General features: G+C 43.3%; 1 long non-coding RNA gene across 1 annotated transcript; it reads left to right on the forward strand.

Moving 5' to 3' along the window:
* The first annotated feature begins 3,176 nt into the window (after window positions 1-3,176).
* LOC137300437 (uncharacterized) lies at window positions 3,177-4,521 on the forward strand. Its single transcript, XR_010958090.1, has 3 exons — window positions 3,177-3,371; window positions 3,554-3,640; window positions 4,432-4,521. It is a non-coding gene; the product is annotated as an uncharacterized lncRNA (long non-coding RNA).
* The last annotated feature ends 15,655 nt before the right edge of the window (window positions 4,522-20,176 follow it).

Raw genomic sequence — 20,176 nt, forward strand, 5'->3', positions numbered from 1 at the left:
CCATTGTCACCTGTAAGAGTTTATAAAGAGTCCTGTGTTCAGCGGACAACACCAAAAAAAATAGAATATTCTCACATGGTGAATTCAGAAACTGTCTCACATGACCATGAAACTATATGTGATTTTATTTTCTTGGTTTAACATTTTGGATTTTTCTTAAATACAAGTTCTGACATTTTACGTACTCCTGGACTTCTTTGAGGATGTTACAGATAAAGTAAATACTGGCACTCCCCATGATAACTGTTTCTTTTGACTTTTCAGAAAGCTTTTTCAAGACTTTTAATTAAATTAAAAGCCACATAAATACAGGGTGGAACATAGGACTGGATAGGAAACAGAGAGTGTGTGAAGTGTTTTGAGATGTTTTTTGAAATGGTAAGGGCTCTGTAAATGCCACTCTCATTTTATTATTATACCAGACTGGGGCCGGGTGCAGGTATTGAATGGAGTACTGTGGGACTCGTTGCTTGGAGTGTTAATATCGAAACAAACTGTAAACTGGCCAAATTTACTGATGGCACAAAAAATTAGTGAGAGCAATAGAGGCAGGACTGCAGCAAATGATTTACAGGGGGATTTAGATCGGTTCTGCAATGGCAAATGAATTTACCAATGATAGATGAAAAAATGTGGGACATGTCTTAGACAGCGAATGGAATTAAATTAATACAAGGAGACTTACAAAAAGACTTGGAAGTAATAGAGGCACCACTTCAAGTCTCCAGACAACGGGAGTTGGGCAGACAGGTGGCAAATGAAATTCAATGTAGAGAAATGCAAAGTGCTTCACATGGGGACAAAAATCGAGGAAGGGACTATTACTTAAAAGGAAAGAAAATAATTTGCATGGAAAATGAAAGTGATCTGAGGGTTCTAATTGACAATAAATTGAAGCACTAATGCTTGGCAGCAGATGTTTGGCTGCATTGGTCAATATTGAGCAGGAACAGTGAGGTCATTCTGCCACTTTATAAATCATTGGGGTGACCAGGCTTGTAATATCAAGTACAGTCCTGGTCGCCACAGTCCAAAAAGGATATTGCAGCTATTGAAAGGATACAGAAGAGAGCAATCAGAAGGATGGAGGGATTGGATTATGAGGAGCGATTATGTAAATTGGGCATGTTCTCACTGGAAAAGAGAAGGTTGAAAGGTGATCTGATTGTTGCTTTTAGGATTCTAAAGGGACCAGATAATGTAAGACCATGACAAGCTATTTCACCTTGTCTAGAACAGTAGAACCAGAGGACACGGCCTGCACTTGAAGGGGTAAATTCAAAAGTAATCTGCGGAAACAATATTTCAGTGAACGAATGGTCAATCTATGGAACAGACTCCCTAGGGAGATGGTGGAAGAAGTTAGTATTGATTCATTCAAATGCAAATTAGATAGATTTCTTTCAGAAAATAACATTTTGGGATACATTGTATGAGCAATTTCAGACATGACTTGTAGTAAGTGTGGATGCTTGGGAGAAAAAAGGTGACTTTGGACCGACTGTTCCCAAGGCTCTCAACCATTGGGGTTTTCCTCACCTCATATCTGGGTCTGTTGTAGATTAATTGATAGAGATTGTTTGCTATGATTAGTCAATAGCTCCATTATCATTGCGTCATGCGACTATCAGGTTGGTAGAAGGCGAACTAGATGGACCTTGGTCTTTTCTTTGTCTAGCAGTTCCTATGTTCCTAATTTGGCAAAGCAATTTAAAAAGCTAATTGAATGCTCAGATATGTATCCAGTAGAATGTAGGTCCATGATTTTCTGGGAAAAGAAGAACCTCCTAACATCTAACCTATTTCTGCCCTTACATGACTTGAGAGTGTGGTCCTCCCTAACGTATTCAGTCGAAACAATTTGTCTACACAAACGCAATCTAATCCCCTCATCATCTTCTAAACCTCGATCAAATCACCTCCCACATGTATCTCCTCCATGCCAGACATGTCCCTGCACAAGCTAATGCTGACTCCTGTACATTTTCTTGTGTTTTGAGCATCACATGTTTGTTTAAACTCTTGGGCACTTACTGCTAGAGATTAAAATGTTGTTGTCACTTAGGCATGGCAGTGATTTTACTGTATACTGTGGTAAACCCACAGATTACAGACAGTACACTTTAATAGCACCTTTACAAAGCCTTGTAAAAAGAGAGAGAGAGAGAGAGCAATTCTGCTCCAACTTGTGATTCTTCCCCTCCAACATGACTCGCCAGCTAGCAGTCAGTTCCAGATGTTACTTGTTGATTGAATGCAAAAAATCAATCAACAGCCTCCTGAAGTTTCAGTTCGAGAACGTCACTGAGAGTCCAGGCTGCGGCCTGCACTGGGCAGCCACAAACAAAGCCTGAAGCAATCATGATGCGATGGATCTGCAACTTGTTGAGTGATCTTGGACTGTGGGTGCATTGCGTGGGAGAGTTAGTGAACTGAAGTGGGTGGGCTTTAATGAGTTTCTCTCATCCCTGACTTTGTACCATTTCTTTTTAGAATTCTACTTCATCTACTGGACCAGCAATTGCCCTCCTACTCTGTTCTTGCTCTTCTTTCCCTTTTGAAGTCACTTTTCTTTACAACTTATGGTAATTTCATTCCCGATTCAATGATGACAACCCAAATGAAGCCTTTAATGGGCGCATATTGTTTGGTTTGTTTCCAGAATGTGTTACTTGACCTTCTACATAACCTCTTTTGATTATTCCTACAGCAGTACCAAAACATGAGGCGAGCAAAGACAAGAGCAGCTGCAACATTTCTTGTTGAACCATTCTCTGGAAATTAGGTTGTTTTTCTTAAAGAAAAAAAATCGAGATTTTTTTTTGAAACCGATGCTCAGTCCCTAGATTGCAGGCCAGTGTGTGAGCTTCTCAACATTGCCAGCTGTATCCCTCTTCATTGGGACAGTCTGCCACTGTTTATCTGTAAACAATTTTACAACACCAAGTTATAGTCCAGCAATTTTATTTGAAATTCACAAGCTTTCGGAGGCTTCCTCCTTCCTCAGGTGAATGTGAATAAATTTGTTGGACTATAACTTGGTGTTGTAAAATTGTTTACAATAGATCCTTCATGATATTGAATACCTCTATCAAATCTCCTCTCAACCTTCTCTATTCCTGAGGAAGGAGGAAGCCTCCGAAAGCTTGTGAATTTCAAATAAAATTGCTGGACTATAACTTGGTGTTGTAAAATTGTTTACAATTGTCAACCCCAGTCCATCACCGGCATCTCCACATCACTGTTTATCTGGATCAACGAGACTGCTGCAGACCCAGCAGGGTAAATGAAAGTATACGCCATTAGACAACCAAAAATTTCCTGACAGTCTCCGTTGTACTGCCACTGGAGGACTCCCACTAGAACACCAGGTGCAAAACAGGAGTATTTTTTTGTGTAAAGCACTACTTACCATTGTTGTTGTGATTCTGGTCACCAACAGGAAATGCTGAGGAGGAAAAGCTCTTGACTTTACAGCAGCCATGCATGTGCAAAAAGATATTTTGTCCTTTACTTTTTTTTTAAGATAATTTTCTCCGCCTCTCTCCTGAAGGTGCTGATGTATGCTGGGGTGATGTTAAGTTGGTACCAACTAATGGCTCTCTGACAGCCATTTCGTTTGACGTTTGAGCCTTAAACAGTGAGTATCAGTGGACTGTGGAGGTCGTTAAAGCCAACCCCTATCTTGGTAGGAACCCAGGCTGATTTTGTATTTGTCCATTCCCTAGCCCAGGTGTGCTGAGGCCAAGAGCAGAGGAGTGGGACTAATTGGATAGCTCTTTCAAAGAGCCAACATGGGCACAATGGGCCGAATGGCCTCCTTCGGTGCTATAACATACGATGATAATGCCTACAGCTGCCCTGGTTGTGATCAGCTAATGTAGAACAGACTAGGGATTGAATCTGGGGTCCTTCTGTTTTGTATGGACCAGTACTACACCATGTTAGTCACTTCATCCAATAGACCATTGGAAGAAGCATCTCTTTTGTCCAATCGAAAACACACACATGACGTAAAACATGGAATTGACGAGCAGTAAACAAAGACAGGAGATGAAAGCTTGTATTAAAATTCCTTTACTTCCTCTACATTATCCACCATCACGTCAATCTTAGCCATCCACAGCATTATGTGGATCCGTGGCTGCCACTCTAGGTAGCAAGAGGAGCAAAACTCTTCAGTCCAGATTTTGCACCTGAAAATTTCACTGAATGCCTTTCCTTATCTGGAGGAATTTGTGAAGCCCAACACAAGAGTATTCATAGCATTCAACCTCTCAGGAGAAAGGATGTTAGAAGTACCACAACATCTGGTACATGAGCCAAGCTTCAGTGAACGTGTTTGCCACCCCATAGGATATTTCACTGTGATTCTGTAATCATAAGACTTTTACTTACATAGGTCTGATGAGCCTGTATGGTTCTTTACAGTTGATGGGTGCTTTGGCTGAGACACGCATTTCCTTCGCTATGCCTGCAGATGGAAGCAGACTGTAAACAATGGGTATCTGTTGCCTTCAAGCAATGGTTGGTAAGCAGTTGATGTGAATGTTATGAATATGTTATGTTATTTGGCCTGAGTTGCGTTCAGCCTCAAAGTTTGTTTAGTTCTTTAATTCTAAAGTAGCTGCCACATTGCTGCTTTTGCACATTCTGCTTCTGCTCTTTGGCAATTGTCTCTCTTTTGTGAGGCCCATCTCCTACCTAAGATTGCTGTTCTGAGTTAATTGGGGGGGGGGTGGTTTTACATCTAACAAGGTACCACTTTCCATTCATTTTGGGGCTCTATGAAAACTCTATCTATGTCCTTTATGTAATTGGGGATGCTGCATGCTTTCTGCTGCCTTGATGAAGACCATCTCAAAGGAGCAACTCAAGTCTCTTCAGGAAGAGTCCCTCAAAAGCCACCAACACATGGTGGTGATGGAGACTGCCTTTTGATAATTGAAGGCCCATTGATGGATTCTCTTTGAAAAAACCTCAAGGTCAGACGCATGTCTGCAAAAGTGCAGGCTTTTCGTTTACAAGTCGGCATGGATGGAGGCAGTGTAGGATACTAAACAGGATTGACCTCAATCTCCTACAAGACCAGCCAGACGGTTACAACCAGCAGGGAGCCGGCATCAGCCGGCATGTATGGTATTGAATGTCTCCCATCTGCTTGCTATAAGCTCTGGCTGGTCTTCTAGGAGCCACAGGGTAAGGTAGGCATCTTTGGAATCCTAGACGGCCTCCATGCACGCAGGTTAGAAAGCGCTCCAGTGATATTAGGTCCTGATATGTGGTTTTAATGTTCCCATGCGATTTCCACATTCCCCTGTAAATATGACTGTGGCTTTCTTGGGATGGAAACGGGAAGCATTTTGCCTTTCTGTGGATTTTCCTTTTTTTACGTGACCAATAAGCCAAGAAGGATCCATGGCAAAGATTGTGTTACCACCTGACACAGCCGCAGGAATCGCACTAACGCTTTGGCATTCAGTGAATGTTTGTTTTTTCTTTATTTTGTCTACTTTTTTTTCCTGTTTGTTTATGGGTTTGTGGCATTTAAAAAATAAATTATGATATACAAAGTGCTTTTCTTATTGCAGACTTTCCCCCCAGCTAATGGCTTGACTTATTACAAAAATGAAACACATTATCCTGCCTTTAACATTTTCTTGAATAAAACACACATTTTATACAAAAGAGTAAATAATCTTTGACTGTAATGTACACAATAGTATTGTATTTGCTCCCTTTTCTCCTCTTAAGAATCTCCACATGCCACCCTCCTTCCTCAGTCAACAGGTTGGGCTCTAAGACTTCCTCTCTGTACTGGACTTCAGCACAAAATCCAGGCTGACACTCCCAGTGCAGTACTGAGGAGGTGCCGCACTGTCGGAGGTGCCGTCTTTCAGATGAGACGTTAAACCGAGGCCCCGACTGCCCCCTCAGGTGAAGATCCCATGGGCACTATTTTGAAGACGAGCGGGGGTGTTCTCCCCAGTGTTCTGTCCAATATTTATCCCTCAACCAACATCACTTAAACGACCAGATAATCTGTTTTTTTAATCACATTGCTGTTTGTGGGACCTTGCTGTGCGTTAAAAAAAAATGGCTGCCGCATTTTCTACATTACAACAGTGACTACACTTAAAAAAACAACTATTTAATAGGCTGTAAAGCGCTTTGGGACGTCCTGAGTTTGTGAAAGGCGCTATATAAATGTAAGCCTTTTCCTTTCTTTTTTTTTACTGATTCTGCTCCATAGTTGGAAAGAAAGACTTGCTCTTATATATCGGCATGTCCACCTCTCAGAAACATGCCAAAGTGCTACACCGAGAAATGATTTGCTTGAAATGCAGTCACTCTTGTCATGTTTCAATGTGGCAGCCATTTTGCACACAGCAAGAACCCACAAACGACAATAAAATGATTAAATTAATCCGGACAGTTAACCTGTACAAAGTATGCAAGAGTGAGCTGCATTGAATGACCTCTGATTTTGACTGTGCCCCTATTGTGACACCTGCCTGCTCAATCTGTTTATTTGGTCTCAGGTTTTAATGATTTTGGAGGTAACTGTTACCACGAGTCATTTTTTCACCCCTTGCTTCTTTTTTTAAAAAAAAGTGTAATCAATTTTCTCTTCCCTGCTCCTCTCTTAATGCCTCCTCACTGGCTTATGGTCCCAGTTACCTTCCAACCTCTCACCCAATCGGGCCATTAATTCATGTTTGAGCCCTGACAGTGAGTGTTAGCATTACTACTTGATCATAAGGTGGCATCGCAGTCCCGCACAATCCTGCCTTCATCCGATGTCTGTTCACACATGTTCCCAGCAGGGATCACAGGATATCAATCAGAAGCTGGGTTTATTTTCCCCTCCCTGATCCAAAAGGTGCTACAGCCAAATGTACTGTCACCCCAGCCGAGAGCAGCTAACTCTGTACAGAGCTTTTTAAAAAAATTATTCGTTCTCTGGATGTGGGTGTCGCAGGCAAGGCCGGCATTTAATTGCCCATCCCTAGTTGCCAGTGAGAAGATCTTTCTGTGCTCCTAATGACTCAACGGCTCAGTAGGTAAAGTCACTAATCCATCAGGGAAGCCAGCATTGGTCGTTGAAGAAGAAAATCTAAGCTGGTAGCAATTCTGCTGGTAGAGATACAGAACAAGTCGACCTTTCGCCACTTAATTATTGGTTTCAAAGTAGTATCAGCCAAGGACTTGGAGAAAGTTCCCTCCCTTGCATGTGTAATGATGCGTGGCGTGGAAGACTTCAAAAAAAAAAGGAAGGGGGGAAATAACTTTCAAAATTGGAGATGGAGACAGCAAAATGCCACTATGCCCCATCTTCTGGAGTGGAAGGATGCATGTTTATAGCTCCGATGTGCTGAGTTTCACCTGTGTTGTTATGAACACGTTCTGAACAGAGTTAAAATCAAAGGCGGAGTTGCCTTGGACCTTTTCTTTTTTGCACATCACCAAATGACCGACTTCAGGACTGGTGTAGCCCAGGGAGTTGCAAAAATCATTCGGCCTCCGAGCCACGTACAGTTCACGCTGTGAGAAAACCAAGGAGGGAGAAGGGAATAAGATAACCTGAACAGAAAATGGAGTCTTGATGCTCAGCGAAGGAGTTGTGCACTTGAAGCGTTTTGGATACTAGAATTATTTTTGCGGGGATGGGATGGGGGGTTGCGGGGGGAAACGGATACACAATCACAATTTGTGATCTAAAAAAAACCTGTAGCCAGAGGATTCCCCACATGCTCTAATTCCTCTTGCAGAGAGAAATAGTTTTCCTTTCTTGAAACGCTAGCTGTCTTGTTGAGGGATTACAGTGCATCACGTGACTACGGAAAGCATTCCTGGATACCTTTTCTCCGTGCACAAGAAGATGTTTGTGTGCATGGACTTAGAAGCTGGTCCCCAAAGGCCATTCATTATTCTTCATCTGTTTCCTTTTATATATATATATATATATATTAAAAAAAAATCCCTTTTGAATACTTTGTAAAAATGAACTGTGCTCCGTGTTCCGTACAACACATTAAATGTTATAAGAAACAGGACACTTCAGCAAGCTAGACTTTAGTTTATGGATCAATGTACACAAAGCACGGGTGAGTTAAAATATGTAAAGGTGAAATACAGATGTAGGACTGAAAAAAGGAAGATTATACTAAAGCCTCATGTCTCATTTGACCTTTAGGGAGGGAGTCGTCACGGCAAATGCCATCTCTGGTTAATCATGAATTCTTTACATTGCCAGGTAGTATAGTGATAGGAGTATTATAAGCAGTGATAAAGTGCAGTTGCCAGGGACACAGTAAAGGGCCGATTTTGTGGTTTGCCGTGTGAAGAGTTGACCTCGCTTGGGTTTGTGAGATCGTCTCATTTCAACGCATCGCATACACACACTGTGCACTTTGGCCCAGGCGCAGGGATCATGCTGCATACATCAGTGGGATTTCTGGCAACCCAGCAGTACTTAAAGGGCTGCTGCTTGAATGTAAAGGGGAGCTGCATTCAACACTGGAGAGCAGAAGACACGGGTGCTGCGCCGTCCCATTTGAGGATGCTGCCCTCAAGGTACTGTAAAGGACGTTCGTTCTCCTTGGAGCAGAGAGGCACCATCCTATTCAGAACCAGTGTTTGAAATGCTGCGGGGAGCTGGCAGCGTGAGTGAAGGTAAGACTCCCACATCAAAAAGTTTTGGGAACATGAGGAAAAAATTTTCAGCAATCATGAATATCGCCATGGTAAGTCTATGCAGAATGTATGTACTCTGAAGTGTACAGCTCTGAGGTGCATGGCATAAAGATTTAACTATCAACTTGGTCCCATTGTAACTAATACTGCTCTTATTCTGTAAAGGTTTCGGAGGAGGAAGAGGGCAGGCATCTGACCATCCAGCCATGGTAGCACTCACACTAACCAAGTGCCAGCTCAGGTATCCAGGGGAGAATACAGAATGAGTACACACAATGTGGGTATGCAGGACCAGCTGGAGGTGGTACATGAGGAAGAGGAACATGCAGTCTGCGGGTTAAGGTTGCATTGAGTTTTGGTTGATGAGCTTGTGGATCTGGATTTCATGTTTTTTTTTTAAATGGAAGGTTGTTTGGAACAGGCATTGAGGACTTTTCCAAGTGGGCAGATGGCAGCGTGGGTAGAGGAGTCAATCAATGACATGAGTAGTACCTTGCACGATGGTCTCACAACACTGCTGCCCACCGTGGATCATGTGGCAGCTCCAGGGACATCTGCAGCAGCTGGCCCCACGTCAGCGGCCCTAAGGTCAGTCGATGCTTTTTGCACAGGTGCTCAGATTGCTTCCATGGAGGTTTGAGCTGCCAAGTTGGAAAGGGCTATTTCTTCCATCCTCAACAGGATTGGGGATCAGTTGCAGACAACTCTGAGCCACTTCAGACAACTGTGCCTCTGAGGGAGCACCAGACAAAGTACCAGATTAGGGTTACGAGGACATAATTCACATACTGTGATGAAGGGCAAGTAAACACATGACAAGTTTGAGATATTTAATATATGGTTGCATTGAAGGCCAGGGAGGGACTTGGCTGCAGGTCTGGTTGGAGCAAGCAGCATAATTCTGTCATGGTGACCCTTGTAAATTGAACTTCTCATTTAAAAAAGACTTGCATTTATACCGCGCCTTTCACGACCTCAGGACGTCCTAACGTGCTTTATAGCCAAAGAAGTACTTTTATAAAGAGTAGTCACTGTCGTAATGTAGGAAATACGGCAGTCAATAAGCGCACAGCAAGATCCCGCAAATAGCAATGAGATACTGACCGGATAAACTCTTTCTTTTTAGTGATGTTGGTTGAGGGATAAGTATTGGCCAGGACACTGGGGAGAACTCCCCTGCTCTCCTTCGAAATAGTGTCATGGGATCTTTTACATCCACCTGAGAGGGCAATCGGGGCCTTGGTTTAACATCTCATCCGAAAGTGGAGGTATGTGTGCCTATCCCGTATATTCTGGTGCGGGCTACCGGCAGGTGGGTGCAGTGCCTGGCCCATCTGGTGTCCCTCTGTTGAATCTCCACCTCTTCCTTCAGGCAACAGCGCTGTATGCTGCAGAAGAGCAGTGGAAATGTTGCTTCTGGTATTCTGTGCAGACTTTTTGGATCCGTACAGAATATTGAGGTGCAGCAGCAGCTGCTCGTGTGTTGCTGACATACAGCCTGGTTTATGTTTAGCAACTCTTGTGGTGCCATATGAACCATGATCTCCTAAAGGACGGACAGCCAGGCCTCACCTTTCTGATGTAGAGTGTGGAGTCTGACATTGTGTAAACCATCCTCATCCAGTCTTTGTGGCTTTGGACTCTACTGAGTGCAGGAACAAGACATGGATTTCCTCTGTAGCCTGCCAAACAGGAGCTATAATACTCTGTGCTAGACTGATGTAGGCCCTGCAAAAACTGTGGAACAGGGCTAAGGTATCTTGGCAATTCTTACTGTTCTGTCTTTTCCAGCCACCTTCACCACTTGTTTGACTTAACATAGATGGAATGTGATTATCAAGCTGTGAAAATAACAGAATATTTGTGATTGAAGAGACTTTGGTAACTATACGAATTTACAGTATTGTTTAACCTGTCTTAAACATTGATGTACCAGGGACGCTAGTGAGATCATATCACATGTGGAGCTTTCATGTTCTAAGTCACTCTCCCTCCCCTGAGTTTAGATGGAAAGCAGGGCTCAATTGTAATAGGATCCAAAACATTTCATTAAACACAATCATATGGCTATCAGAAATTCACCATCTGCTCCCCTGTATGTTATTTACTTGTTACATAATGCTAAAGTTGGCTTAATGTGCAATTATTCTCAGCCAGGCCAAAAGCCTCGGGCCTAGCTCTGTCACACTTAATTTTCAGTGTGAGATTATATATGGAAATGAGAGCCAGACCAGGAGAGTGGAAAAAGGAAGGGGAGAGAGAGAGTGTGTTTGTAGGCGTGTCTGTACGCGTATGTGTACGTGCGTGTTACGTGTACCAAGGCACATTGCTCTTGTTGTCCTCAACAGGTCTTACAGCAGAAGGCAATGATCGCTGTGTTTAACCAGTGTCTCTTCCCAGAAGGCAAAGACTACTGCCTTTAAAGATTCATGAAATCAAAATTGGCAAGATTAAAACCCATCTTGTTCTCTGTCCCACATCTCACTGGTAACTGCCATGCTGGAATGGCAGTAGATTTTCCCGGATCAATGATAGGTGGCATTCCTGCTCACTACCTGCTGCTTGCCCCTACTATTGCAACAATTGGGACCTTGCTGCAGCAAAAGGTTCCATAAACGTAAATTGGAGTGTTGCCATCTGATTTCCTCCAAAACAATGTGAAAGAAAGAAAGAAGGACTTGCATTTATATAGCGCCACTCATGACCTCAGGACGTCGCAAAGCCCTTTACAACCAATGAAGTACTTTTGAAGTGTAGTCACTGTTGTAATGTAGGAAACGCAGCAGCCAATTTGCGCACAGCAAGGTCCCACAAACAGCAATGAGATAATGCCCAGACAACCTGTTCTGGCCATGTTGGTTGAGGGATAGATATTGGGCAGGACACGGGAAGAACTCCCCTGCTATTCTTCAAATAGTGTCGTGGAATCTTTTACATCCGGCCGAAAGGCCAGACGAGGCCTCGGTTTAACGTTTCATCCAAAAGACAGTGCAGCACTCCTTCGGTATCATTAGGTTGCTGAGGGAAGTAAGGGTGGAAATTGCAAAGGTACTGGCCATAATCTTCCAAACATCCTTAGATACGGGAGTGGTGCCAAAGGACTGGAGAATTGCAAATGTTACACCCTTGTTCAAAAAAGGGTGTAAGGATAAACCCAGCAACTACAGGCCAATCAGTTTAACCTCAGTGGTGGGGAAACTTTTAGAAACGATAATCCGGGACAGAATTAACAGTCACTTGGACGAGTGCGGATTGATTAGGGAAAGCCAGCACTGATTTGTTAAAGGCAAATCGTGTTTAACTAACCTGATAGAGTTTTTTGATGCGGTAACAGAGAGGGTTGATGATGGCAATGCAGTTGATGTGGTGTATATGAACTTTCAAAAGGTGTTTGATAAAGTGCCGCATGGTAGGCTTAACATCAAGATTGTGGCCCATAGAATAAAGGGGGCAGTAGTAATATGGATACAGAATTGGCTAAGGGACAGGAAACAGAGTAGTGATGAACGGTTGTTGTTCGGACTGGAGGGAAGTGTACGGTGGTGTTCCTCAGGGGTCGGTGCTGGGACTACTGCTTTTCTTGATATATATTAATGACTTGGACTTGGATGTACAGGGCACAATTTCAAAATTTGCAGATGACATAAAACTTGGAAGTGAGGAGGATAGTGATAGACTTCAAGAGGATATAGACAGGCTGGTGGCATGGGCGGTCACGTGGCAGATGAAATTTAACGCAAAAAAGTGCGAAGTGATACATTTCGGTAGGAAGAGCGAGGAGAGGCAATATAAACTAGAGGGCACAACTCTAAAAGGGGTATAGGAACAGAGAGATCTGGGGGGTATATGTGCACAAATCATTGAAGGTGGCAGGGCAGGTTGAGAAAGCGGTTAAAAAAGCATACAGGATCCTGGGCTTTATAACTAGATTCATAGAGTACCAAAGTATGGAAGTCATGATGAGCCTTTAGAATACTATAACTGGAGTATTGTGTCCAGTTCTGGGCATCGCACTTTAGGAAAGAAATGAAGGCCTTAGAGAGGGTGCAGAACAGATTTACTAGAATGATTCCAGGGATGAGGGACATTAGTTAGGTGGATAGACTGGAGAAGCTTGGGTTGTTTTCCTTCGAACAGAGAAGGTTGCGAGGAGGTTTGATAGAGATATTCAAAATAATGAAGGGTCTAGACAGAGTAGATAGAGAGAAACTGTTCCCATTGGCAGCAGGCTCAAGAACCAGAGGACATAGATTTAAGGTGATTGACAAAAGAATCAAAGGTGACATGAGGAAAAACTTTTATACACAGCGAGTGGTTAGGATCTGGAATGCATTGCCCAAAGGGGTGGTGGAGGCAGATTCAATCATGGCCTTCAAAAGGGAACTGGATAAGTACTTGAAAGGAAAAAATTTGCAGGGCTACGGGGATAGGGCGGGGAAGTGGGACTAGCAGGATTGCTCTTGCATAGAGCCGGCGTGGACTCGATGGGCCAAATGGCCTCCTTCTGTGCTGTAACCTTTCTATGATTCTATGTGTCAGCCTAGATTATGTGCTCAGGTCTCTGGGGTGGGTCCCTAAATTTTCCAGAGTGAGACAATCACATTAATACAATCAGAAAAAGGGAAGGGGGAAATATATGTTTAACCCAGAGAGGAATCATGAGGGATAAGATGTATTCTTGTATATCTCACCACCTTAAATAATCTTTTTTGATGAGATCTTACATTTTGGTGGGAAGAATGAGGAGAGGCAATATAAACTAAATGGTACAATTTTAAAGGGGGTACAGGAACAGAGACCTAGGGGTGTATGTACACAAATCTTTGAAGGTGGTAGGGCAAGTTGAGAAGGCTGTTAAAAAAGCATATAGGATCCTTGATTTTATAAATAGAGGTATAGAGTGCAAAAGCAAGGAAGTTATGCTAAACCTTTATAAAACATTGGTTAGATCTCAGCTGGAGTATTGTGTGGCAAATCAAGCACAAGGGTTCATTTCCAGAGGGACAGAATTGAAAAGCAAAGAAGTTATGTTAAACTTGTATAGAAACTTGGTTAGACCACACTCGGAGTATTTTGCACACTTCTGGTCTCCATATTATAGAAAGAATGGAGAGGGTGCAAAAAAGTTTAACAAGGATGATACCAGAACTGAAAGGATAGCCTTATCAGCAAAGGCTGAACAGGCTGGGCTCTTTTCTCTAGAAAAGAGAAGGCTGAGGGGTGACCTGATAGAGGTCTTTAAGATAATGATAGGGTTTGATAGGGTAGACGTAGAGAAAATGTTGCCACTTGTGGGGGAGTCCAAAACTAGAGGTCATAAATATAAGATAGTCGCTAATAAATCCAATAGGGAATTCAGGAGAAACTTCTTTACCCAGCGAGTGGTGAGAATGTGGAACATGCTACCACAAGGAGTAGTTGAGGCAAATAGCATAGATGCATCTAAGGGGAAGCTAGATAAGCACATGAGGGAGAAAGGAATGGAAGGGTATTCCGATAGGGTAAGATGAAGGAGGGAGGAGGCTTGTGTGGAGCATAAACGCCGGCATAGACCAGTTGGGCCGAATGGCCTGTTTCTGTGCTGTAGTTTCGATGTAACTCGATATAACAGATGATCATTCCACTCCTGATTCACTCTGGGTTTGTCTTTTTTACATATATTTTAATGGTATTGAACCTGTAGGTGGCGCTGGGAGTGTAATGTTATGGCACTAATGTTACGTGACCGTCAATCAACTGACCTCAAGCCTGTTATACGAATCGAACTGCAGCTCTCATCATGCGCCACACGGTGGCACTATAGCAGTGCATTTCCCGGCGATCGTGGTAAAGATAAGCCCATTGTATTCACCTCAGAGCCCACAGAAAGCCGTGGTTTTTAGTTTCTCCACCCACCCCCCATCTGCTCCTGCTTTTTCCACAACCATAGGTTCCTCACTCGATCAATTGCTGGCGCACCTGCCTACGTCACTGGTCTTTTAGTATGGCAACCCCGTGACTCACAACGCCACCCCCACTAGTCCTGTGGTGACCAGAGGGAAAAGTCTGTTGTCATTAATGCTGCTTTCCATCACTGGCGATTGGCCTCTCGGTAGCCTCGGATGTAATTAATTTTCCCCAGTGAAGTCCCCATCTTTAATTAATATTGTTTACTAAAGCCAGGATATTTATTCAATTAATGTTGCCAATGTGTGAGGGCCCTTTCAATTTATTAACCCCACATCTTGATTTAACTTTGTCAACTTTCTCCCCAATTATTTAATTCATGTATCCTCACTGTTGTTGACTTTCTTTATTTTGTGTAAAGCAGCTTTAAATTTATGAATCACCCATATTCATTAAAATCATTTTTCATAGTTACATTTTCATTTTTGACAACCCATCCCTTTCGCCCTCTTCCCTTCCCCGTCCTCTTCGTCCATCTCCCTCCTTGCCCGACCTCTCCACCTCTCCTTTTTCCCTTCTCCCCCATCATGTTTCCCTTCTCCATCCTCTCCCCGTCTCACCCCCTTACCCCATCCTCTCCCCCAGTTCCTCTCCCGATATCTTAACCCTGCCCCACCACAATCCCCCATCTTCTCTCCAATCCCCTTCCCCTCTCTCCTCCCCCTCTTCTCCATCTCCTCTGCTCTCCTCCTTTCCTCCTCCCCCTCCTTAAAGAACTTATGCCACTAGTTCCAACCGTGCAGCTGCTTCCTTTAGCCTTCAGCCCCGCTCTGGCACATTCCTGTGACCTTGGATTTCCCCACCCCCACTGCAAACTTCTAACTTTCCTCCTCTGGCCTCTCATTATATCCACCCTCTCCTCTGCCCCACCCCAGTCTACCTTTCCCCTCCTACTCCACCTCACTGTACCTTTCTCCTCTGCCCTTTTCTCCCCAGTCCTACCTCAGTCTTGGCCCAATAACACTCTACCCTCTAACTCTCCTTGACTTGAAGACTCTACGTGTTCTTGACTCCCTCTGTGCAACGCCACAAGAGATCTGATTGTATTAATATGCTTGTCCGCCTCTTACTTTTCAGTTCTGAAGAATGGTCTGCACCCAAAACGTAACTTGTCTGTTCTCTCCACCTATGCTGAATGATCTGATTGTGTGTTTTCTGTTGCTGATTTGTTTGTGTGTAGAATCATCTCTTGCGGTGTTAATGTTATAGCACAGGAAGATGTACATTTCACTGCTGCAATATATTTTAATTTGCTCCATAATAAGGCCATAAAAAAAGCAAACTAAGCACTGGTTCATTTCTAGGGGGATCGAATTGAAAAGCAGAGAAGTTATATTAAACTTGTATAGAACCTTGCTTAGGCCACACTTGGAGTGCTGTGCACAGTTCTGGTCTCCATATTATAAAAGGGATATAGAGGAACTGGAGAGGATGCAAAAAAGATTTATTAGGATGATACTAGGACTGAGAGGTTATACCTATCAGGAAAGATTGAACAGGCTGGGGACTCTTTTCTCTAGAAAAGAGATGACTGAGGGGTGATGGAGGTCTTTAAGATAATGAAAGGGTTTGATAGGGTAGACGTGGAGAAGATGTTTCCACTTGCTGGGGAGACAGAACTAGGGACCATAAATATAAAATAGTCACTTATAAATCCAATAGGGAATTCAGGAGAAACTTCTTTACCCAGAGAGTGGTTAGAATGTGGAACTCACTACCACAAGGAATAGTTGAGGTGACTAACATAGATGCATTTAAGGAGAAGTTAGATAAACACATGAGGGAGAAAGGAATGGAAGGATATGCTTATAGGTTTAGATGAAGGAGGAAGGGAGGAGGCTCATGTGGAGCATAAACAATGGCATGGACCTGTTGGGTCGAATGGCCTGTTTCTGTGCTGTACACTCTATGTAATTCTATGCAAAGTCTCTCTGTTGCCTCAGGCCATTTTTCAACAGTGTCAGTCTTGGTTCAGTGGTAACACTCACACTTCTGAGTTGTAATATTGTGGTTTCAAATCTTGCTCCAGGACTTGAGCATATAATTATATTGGAGGTGCTGTCTTTTGGATTAGACTTTGAACTGAAGCCCCATCTGCCTGCTTAGGTGGACATAAAAGACGCCATGCCACTATTGGAAGGAGAGCAGGGGAGTTCTCCTAATGTCCTGGTCAACATTTATTCCCCAATCTACGCCACTAAAATACATTATCTGGCCATCTATTTCATTGCTGTTTATGGGACCTTGCTGTGTTGAAAGTGGCTGCTGCATTTGCCTGCATTGCAACAGTGATTATACTTCCAAAGTAATTAATTGGCTGTAAAGCGCTTTGGGATGTCCTGAGGACATGAAAGGTGCTATATAAATGCAAGTTCTTTCTTTCCTAAAACAGCCAAGCAATGTGTTCCCAGGCATCTGACAACATTGACTTGACCCATCTGCTTGGAGGTGCTAAAGGATGTCTTGATGTTCGATTGTAGTTTAAGGGAAATTGCGTGTAACCTCTGCCTAGTAGCTCTGCCAAGATTTGAAGTTCATTTTCTGGGAAATTGCTGGCATAAGCTGCCTACCAATTAATATATTGGTATCCCATTAACAGTGTCGCAAAATTATATCCACATTGGGATATTTCTCAATATTTCTAAATTGCAGCCGGCATGCAGACAGCCTCAACTAATTTGGCAAAGCTTCTAATTTGGGATGAATGCAAGTCAGCAGCTAACACATGGGTAAAAGAGGCTCGATCATAATCTTGAGCTGAAGGAGTTCACCACACATAGACTGCAGCTGGGCTCCACACTCTGCTCCCTACCCCAGCACAAGTGAGTGACTTCATTATCCAAATTGTGTATATTTACAGAGGCATAGCATGTTAGATAAGGGAGGCACCTTGCTACTAGCGCCAATTGAAACATCAGTCTAAAAACGTCAAGGAAAAGTGGTTAAAAAGGCAAGAAAAGCCACCATTTATTCAACAGCAGAAGCTTCTAATCTGTCTAAATCAACACCTCTTCTGGAAAACTGCTGACAAGATTTTATTGCTAGGAAAATAATGCATATCTGGGATAAATTACAGGGCCCAAACTGCTGGAAAGAAAAGAAACTTTCCGGAATCAAAATCTCCACACAGTAATTATATTATAATGTTTTTTTTAAGTGTATATGATTTTCTTTTGTGAATACCTTGTGGGTGTGTTATTATACAGCTGCACAAAACAATGGTTTATGCCCAGAGCACCAGCTGATGTAATTCAGTGATGTCAATGAATCAACTTAATGTATTTCCCCATGTACAGTTTGAAAGTTGTTATTCGCAGTGCCATGAACCATTACTCAATGCCAGTCGGCCACTAGGCCACCCTGTGTGTGAACAATTTTTGATACAACAACTGTGAATCAAGGGGAAGGATTTTAACTCTATCGGCCAGGTGGGCAATTAAAATGTCCTGGGATTCGAAATCGCTGGAAAGTCGCCAGGGTCTCACCATAGAAAGAAAGAACTTGCATTTATATAGCACATTTCATGACCTCAGGACATCCCAAAGCACTTGACAGCCAAGCAAGTACTTTTTGAAGTGAAGCCACTGTTGTAATGTAGGAAACACGGCAGCCAATTTGGGCACAGCAAGATTCCATAAACAGCAATGAGATACAGGACCGGATAATCTGTTCTTTAGTGATGTTGGTTAAGGGATAAATATTGGCCAGGATACCAGGGGGAGAACTCCCCCACTCTTCTTTGAAATAGTGCCACAGGATCTTTTACATCCACCTGAGAGGGCAAATGGGGCCTCAGTTTAATGTCTCATCTGAAAGACGGCACCTCTGACAATGCAGCACTCCATCAGTACCGCACTGGAAGCGTCAGCCTGGTTTATGTGCTCAAGTCTCTGGAGTGGAACTCGAACCTGTGACCTTCTGACTCGGAGGCGAGAGTGCTAACCACTGAGCCACAGCTGACACCAGCCATATCGGGCAGCAAAGGCACCTGCCTGAAGCTGTCGGGGTCCTTCTTTAAATATGTTAATTGAGGTCTGATGACATCAATCGGACCCCAACAGCATTTTAATTCGGGACAGAGCGGAGAACCCGCTGCGGCTTCCCTCCCCTTCTGCCACCCACCCCCCCCCCCCCGCCCAGCTTGAAGCAATTCGAGAAAGGATCGGGAAGTGAAGAGGCCCTGAAATCTAAGTTTTAAAAAAAAAACTTTCCCTTTGTGGGGCCAGGAGGAGCAAGAGTGCTTCCCCAGGCCTCACAAGGAAAGTTTAAGCCTCCTCTGCCCCAGTCTCCTTGCTCCCCCATTCCCTCCCGCGAGACCCTCCCAGAGCCTTTCCCCAACCTGTCTGCAATGCCGGCGGGCGGCCATGGAGGGCCCAATTTTCACGAGGCCAGAACAGGTGGGAAGTGGACCTGCGGCACGGTAATGAGGCCCGGTGATTTAAGTTGCCATGGCGTCAAGGCAGGTGGGAAACTGATTGACTCCTGCGGTCTCCTGATGAAAACCCACTGAGGATTAAAATCGACCCCATGATTTTTGAACGGGGTCTCTTGGTTGGTTAATTCTGGCATTGTTTACTCATATCTGGTGGATTTTGTGCTTATCAAGGTGCATTAAAGTGAGGGATGAAAGTGTATTTAGCAGCCAACTTGCAATAAAAATAAATAAAAAGGCATTGCACATACATACAAATCTAGATCTCTTGCCATTTATGCGAACAACGACGGACAGGAAAAGACCCTCTGATCCATCCAGCCTGTCCCACGCAACTGCACCATGATATGTACACTCCCCACCCCACCCGAAAGCCATGTGATCTCTTGTGGGAGGTGAAAAACCAGATTAAAAAAACCCAGGCCAGTTAAGGGGGGGAAATCTCTCTCTGACCTCAGGAGATCACTCTGGCCCTGATTAATGTCATACAATACCTACCTTTTATACGAGAATTTTATTATTTTATTAATCCAATTGTTCAAGCTTTTCTGATGAAATATTATTAATTTATAGAGAAAAGAAGTAATACATTGGTTAATAACAAGTTAAATTTCACTGTAGTTAGCTAGTGTCATCATCAGAGCTGGAAAACTGAGCATCTCAGGCTGGCAGGTTAGTGCACTAGGGCCATAAGTATTTATGGTAAAGGTTGGGAAATATGTGAAGAAAAACGGTCTCTTACGTCGGATTTGAGCTATCTTTCAACTCAACTCTAGGCTGTAGTGCCAGCGCAAAACTACAAAGAAGGAATGATAAGGGAATCAACATCCACAGAACAAGAAGCACACCCTTAAACAGACAGGATGGCCAAAAGTTGAAGGACATTTGGAACCCAATCAAATGGAAGGTTCATGCTTTTGTAGGCTTTCCAAATATCCATAGAGTAGGATTCATGTATCTATCTGTCCATCTTCATCAAATGAAGCTTTATTCTGGAATAAGTAACCCATTCATTGGCTGTTTCTGCAGGTGGTATGGAATGTCACACACAGAATTTTCATTCAGATTGCCAAATTTTCAAGGTCATGGTGTGACTCGTGC

The sequence above is a fragment of the Heptranchias perlo genome, chromosome 31 (genome assembly GCF_035084215.1).
Source record: "Heptranchias perlo isolate sHepPer1 chromosome 31, sHepPer1.hap1, whole genome shotgun sequence".
NCBI classification, from domain to species: Eukaryota; Metazoa; Chordata; class Chondrichthyes; order Hexanchiformes; family Hexanchidae; genus Heptranchias; species Heptranchias perlo.